Source organism: Acomys minous (genome assembly GCF_964271855.1).
Source record: "Acomys minous genome assembly, chromosome: 16".
NCBI lineage: Eukaryota > Metazoa > Chordata > Mammalia > Rodentia > Muridae > Acomys > Acomys minous.
Window position 1 is genome coordinate 61,346,658 of NC_140498.1, and position 6,457 is coordinate 61,353,114.

Here is a 6,457-nt window from a genome sequence, read left to right on the forward strand (position 1 = left end):
AAGCCTTGTGAATGTAATCAATGTGGTAAAGCCTTTGTGTGGCACAATCAACTTCACATGCATGAATGAATTCATAGAGGATAGAAGCCTTATGAATGTAATTAATGTTGTAAAGCCTTTGTATATCACAATTCCTTCAGAGCCATGAAAATTCATATAGGAAATAAATGTCGTGAATATAATGACGGTGATAAAGGCTTTGAATGTCATGATCAGCTTCAGAAGCATGAAAGAATTTACACAGGAGAGAATCTTTATGACTATATTTCATATTTTGAAGTCTTTATATGCCATTATATACTAGAGAGAAATTCTGTGAATGTAATTAATGTGAGATAGCCTAGCAGTCCATAGTATCTCATAGACTTGTTCTATGAAGCCGGAATTTTGAAGGACCAGCCCACCTAGTCTCTGCAGAGTGGGACATGGATTTTCCAGTGTCATGCTTGTTCACCAATTTGATAGTCAGTGTGCTCTCAGCAGTAAAGAACAGTTGTTTGATTCAGTGGCTATTTGGCCACTTTTGTTTCATAGATGTCCATCAGCTTAATTGAAGTATACTGGATGTGCCGCCAGAGGCAGCTGTGTCTCTCTGTCAGGAAAGGCCTTTCTTATTGAGTAGCATATTCTGTAAATCTCTGAAGTGTTTGAAGACCATCTATGTATTTACCATAGTGAGTAACCATGCATGTCTATCTATGTATGTATACTGAACAATCAATTTATCTATATCACTATATCTAAATCGACAAACATTGCTTGTTTCCAGCTATGCACAATCTGCTAACCTTGAAAACATATACAAGAGACTAAATAAATCTTTTCCTGTAATTAACTAAACTAGTATATAACCAGTCTACAAGTAAGTTTTCTAGGTGAATAACTACTGACTTGCATCTCCAACCATTGTGAGCAGCTTGGAAGAGTTCGTTTTCTTAAGACTAGAACTATATCAAATGGGAGGAAGGAGTAGGTCCACAACACTTCAACAGTAATGACATGCTGTTGATAATACTGCACCAACTGTGAAAGCCCTTTACAAGTGTGTATAATCCTTTAGGCATTGCTATTGTCTTAACTCACCACAATGTCCTCCTGGGGTACCTAGCTTGTCTTCAACAAATGAGCATTTAGGTTATTTAACATTTAGGTCACCAAGAATATAACTGCAATGAACATGAGAATTCTGATACCTCTAAAATTAATTTAAAGTGCATTGAAACTATACTCAGAAGATTGCAGGTATCCATAGCAATTCTGTCATTTTATGAGAATCTGACAATGTTGCAAGAAGACCAGCAGAGCCAACTAGCCTAGATCCATGTGGACTTACAGAGATGGAAGCACCAACCAAAGAGCACACATGGACTGGACCTAGACCCCTGCACATATGTAACCCATATGCAGTGTGATCATCATATGGGTCCACTAATAACTTGAGTGGGTGCTGTCTTGGACATGGACTGTGTTGGACATTTTCAATCAGTTTGCCCTAGCTAGAGTGCCTTGCCTGACCTCAGGGGATATGTGGGTTTTAGTTATGATGAGACTTGAAGTGTTGGTATGGGTGTGAGATCGCTTGCAGGCATGGTTCCCCTTTTCTGAAAGGATAGAGGGAAAGGTTAGGAGGTAGGAGCTGGGTGGAGTGGAGAGAGGGGGCTCCAAACAGAATGTGAAGCAAATATATAAATTTTAAACAATGTAACAATGAGCCGGCGTGGTGGCGCAGCACTCGGGAGGCAGAGGCGGGTGGATTGCTGTGAGTTCGAGGCCAGCCTGGTCTACAAAGTGAGTCCAGGACAGCCAAGGCTAACACAGAGAGACCCTGTATTGAAACCCCCCCCCAAAAAAATTTAGTAATGAATTCTGTATGCTGTGTAAGACCTGGAGGCTAGGTCCCACTTCCCAGAGCCCAGTGAGACACAAGAGTCTAGTCCAATGCAAACAGCAAGAGATGCTTTATTGATCCATCGTGACATGGCCTACCAAGCTCTATTGAGCTGGAGACCCCAAATAAGCAAAGCTTGGGTATTTCATACCCTTACAGAAGCAGAATTGGCAGTTAAGCAGAGTTGTTGGACCATGATTGGTTTTTAAGAATGCCCTTAACAATGATTGGTTACTAGTTATTTTATCCCTGAGGGGGCAAGAGCTCAGCTTGGGACATCACGTGCTGTCAGGTGATCGAGACAGGTATGAGGGTGTGGTTTTTCTCAGAAAGTATAGAACAGCCCTGAGGCCATCTCAGAAAGTACCTAGTGGCCAGGGTTGGAAAACAACTTTCTCTATGTCTCCAACTGTAAACACACAGAAACATGGCTAGAATGAGAGTGTGTGGAGAACACAGTTCACTGTATTTGTTGTGGTAATGGAGTTGAGTATGCATAGGTAATAAATCCAAAGGCATCAGAATTAATACATTAAACATGTGCAATTTTATATCAACGACAACAATGCAACAATGGTTTTAACTAAGTTTTCTTGCTATCTGTGTAAAATCCAACTCCAATGCTCTAAGAGTTCATTTTTATATGCTTCACAATCCTGCATCACATTCCAATTTATTGTTCAATTCTGGACCATGTTCTATTTTTTCACTTTTGTCTTCTCTGGTAAGCCATTTCTGGTGCATTAGTTTTTATGAATTGTGGGTCACTAAAGTAACAAGTAAGTCCACTTTCTATGCGTTGTGCATTATATTACTCCAGTTTCAGATCGACAGACAGACTTACGGTAGTAGAATATCTTTTACCCTTGTACACCATAGTTTACAACATTATCAAAATGATGTATTGTCAAAAATAAATAAATAAATATTCAATTTGCAGCAAAAATTCAATAGAAACCAAAGAAAGCTCCTAACAATATATTACAGGAAACTTGATTCCAAAGCTATATGGTATGAGAAAACTCATAATTTTCTATGTGGCTATGAGGAAATAGTATAAACGTTGCTACAATGTGACTCGTGAACTTACCACAAACATAGAACAATCAAGAACCTGTACAATATTTGTGAAAAAAAATGAGGGAATCGAGATAAAATGCCAAAAACATAAGTTTAAAATTATATTTAAGTTTTCATCAAAATACCTAAGGAAACTCCACCAGGAAAAGTGTGACCTTGACCAAGTTAACTATGATTATATGTGTAACAAACACAGACTTCACTATGAAAATCACTCAGTTACCCCTAAACTGTTCTATTTCTGCCTTCTAGCTACTACTAATCTCTCTTGCAGAGAGGCTCCATGCTCTAGAGCTCTCTCAAAATGTGAGCAGAAAGGTAGTCCTATGGCCCTACATGCCCTCATGCCCCCTTGTGGTTGCAGAAAAACTCAGCCCCCACTGTATCCCACAAAGAAAACAATGTTGTAGAATAATTTATGTCTGCTTCCTGCCAGATGTACTATGTCACAAGGTGTGGAAACTGCCTTGTTTATGTACCATGCGCATCTGAGAACCCTCTGCTTCTCGGAAACTCTATTTGTACCCTGAAACTGAATTTCCATGAATCATGCCATTGTGGCTGGTGGCATTGGAAAAATAAAAAGATTATCAAGTATTGCTGAAGCATAATCCCCATCAGTTACTTTCTATCAGTTTCTACACTATTTATACAATTTGACACAAAAACTGAATGTAGAATTTAAGTTTCAGTACTTCTAGAAACTAGACCTTCAGTTTTCCAGTCTGTCTTCCTACTGCACACTAAAATCAATGCCTGTATGTGTACCCTAGAGAGTGATAGTATAAGTTCCACAGCTTTCCACTGCTTGGGCTTCAAAGCCCACTCATCTAAAGGGAATCCCCACTAAGGAAATTCAGAGGCCAAAGACCTCCGCCCAGATCACCACAGAGACCAGCAAATTCACAGTGTGAACCACTCTCCATCTCAGTCCCAGCAGATCAGACTCTGACATACCAGTAGACTTTCTCCTCCTGGCCATGGGGCAGCGGCCTCCACAGTCACCACGGTATGGCATGTGGTCCTCCTCACAGTTCCCTACAGCTGCATCAGAGAAGAATCCTGGAAGAAACATGTAAGCTACCTTCCTCTCAGGCTCCTCTTTCCTAAACCTGCCCAGAGTCCCTCATTAGCTAGGAAACTCCATCTTGGCCTTTGGAAGGTAGCAGCTCCTCTATTGGGGGATCAGAGGTCAAATACCTCAGACAGTTGGAGCCTTCCCAGCTCCACCCTTACTCCCTAGGGCCAGACAGAGCACTACTCTGGGGAATTTGTTTTTAAAGAATTTTCCAAGGCCGGGCTTGGTGGCACACGCCTTTAATCCCAGCACTGGGGAGGCAGAGGCAGGTGGATCGCTGTGAGTTCAAGGCCAGCCTGGTCTACAAAGGGAGTCCAGGACAGCCAAGGCTACACAGAGAAACCCTTTCTCAACACACACACACACACACAAAAATAAAATAAAATAAAATTTCCAATCTCCCAAACACTTGTTTCTTTTTCAAGGCACGTATACCTTTGTTTACATATTATGTTACACACTCAAAATGCAGCACAGCCATTTCTATTTTATAGCTGGGGAGTCCTGCAACTGAAGCTCAGTCAAATTCAAAGAGTAACAAAGCAAAAAAATGAATTTGAATGTAAGGTAAAGTGGAAAGGAGATAACTGTTCCTATGCAGGGTGGAGTAAGATAGTTATAGGTAAGAGCCAGAGACATCAGCGAGGGGGAGGGGGTCGTGGGAGGGTATTCAGAGTGTACATGCTCCTGAGCCATATGAAGAAAGGAAGGATGGGGGAATCATGAGGAAGACCTAGAAGTCAGGATTGTAAATGACAGAGGGAAAGTACCAGGTAACCCAGAATGATTGGATTCCATAAGGAAGGGAAGCTAGGAGAAGGGCAGCCCAACACTAGGCTAGAGGGTGGGGTAGGCCAAGCATTACCTTGCAGTGTCTCAGGGTTTAAGACTTAATTGTAGGGAGAGATGAAAAGGTTAAAGTAACTTAAGGATAATCTAAATCATTATTTTAAAAGTTGGAACAGGTTTTATGGTCCAAAATAATTCAGAGACTAAACATACGTAGTAGAGCACACCAAGATTTACTCCCATTTTTTCTTTTACCTTGTACAGTATCAAACAGGAAAAATAACATTCCTGTCAGGTAGACTAGTGTGCCCATGTCTTATGTGTTGGTAGAACTAAACAAACTTCAGAAATTTGGTTTTTAGAAATGAGTTCATTTCCTCATGCATATTCTTGATTGCCTTGGCCTGTGACCCTCCAAAAATGGATAGTTGGACTTTTACTGATCATCTTAAATTGAATACCTGACATATTTTGAAGACATGCTTTCCTGTAGTAAGTTACATGGCCTTGATAAGAAGTAATAGGTCGCCTTCATATTCTGTACATTGTATGTGGGAAATGAAATGCTGACTGAGTAGTTAAGAGCTGGAAACTTAAGACTGATTCTAGAATCCAGGTCACATGGCTCAACACAAGCTCTAATTCCAGCTCTGGAACTGAAACCCATGTCTGACCTCCTTAGGGACCAACCTTGCATGTGTTGTAAAGACATATTTGCCAGACAAAAATCACCAGAAATATTTTACATTAGTGTATGTATGATTTTATAAAAAGAATAAATTCATCAGGTTGGTTTTTTTAATCATTAAAAAGGAATCTTTTTATGTTTTTGGATGTTTCCCCTTCATATATATCTATGTAATACATGCATGACGGGTGCCACTGTAAGCCAGAAAAAGGGTCAGACACTGATTGGAATTGTGATTTGTTTTATGTGTGCCTGATATTAAATGCGGAACCTCAGGATGAGAAGCCGGTGGGTGTTCTTAAGCACTGGACCATCTTTCCATTCCCACACTCATGTCATCAGTACAACCATTCTTTAATGGGTGCTTGGTTCTAACTTGATCTTTTCCCCAGACTAAATGGCTCTGAGGAAATACAAGATAAATAGCATTAGGAAAGGACTTATGTTCATAGTTTCAATAAATTTCTGTGCCCAGTCCTCCACAAAATCAAGAAAAAGTCTCAGGAATGATCAGGAGAAAAACAGACAATTCAAATCTCAATGATGTAACTAACCCTTGGGTCAAAGCTACAAGACTCAGTATTTCTGGAAGCTGGAGAGAATTTCATTTTTAGTATGTTAATTCACCTGCTTCTCTGAAATAAAACACATCTTAAAATCTTATATTCTGTCTGCTTTTTGTGGTTTATGTAGTAGGAAACCTAAGCACTGGTAGGAGGAGAGGCCAGAGAAGAGAGGAGAAGAAGGCAGTGCCATGAGTTAGGTGGAGGAGAAGTACATGGCCAGTGTGGTTGGAGATGTAGCTCAGATGGTGACAATTAGCAAGTATTTGAAATTATGGATGGGAGGTAGCTTGATAGAAATTATTAGAAGAGATGGTATGGGACTGGGGCAGATACCTGCCCCTTTATGGGAAATAATTTAGGTTATTATA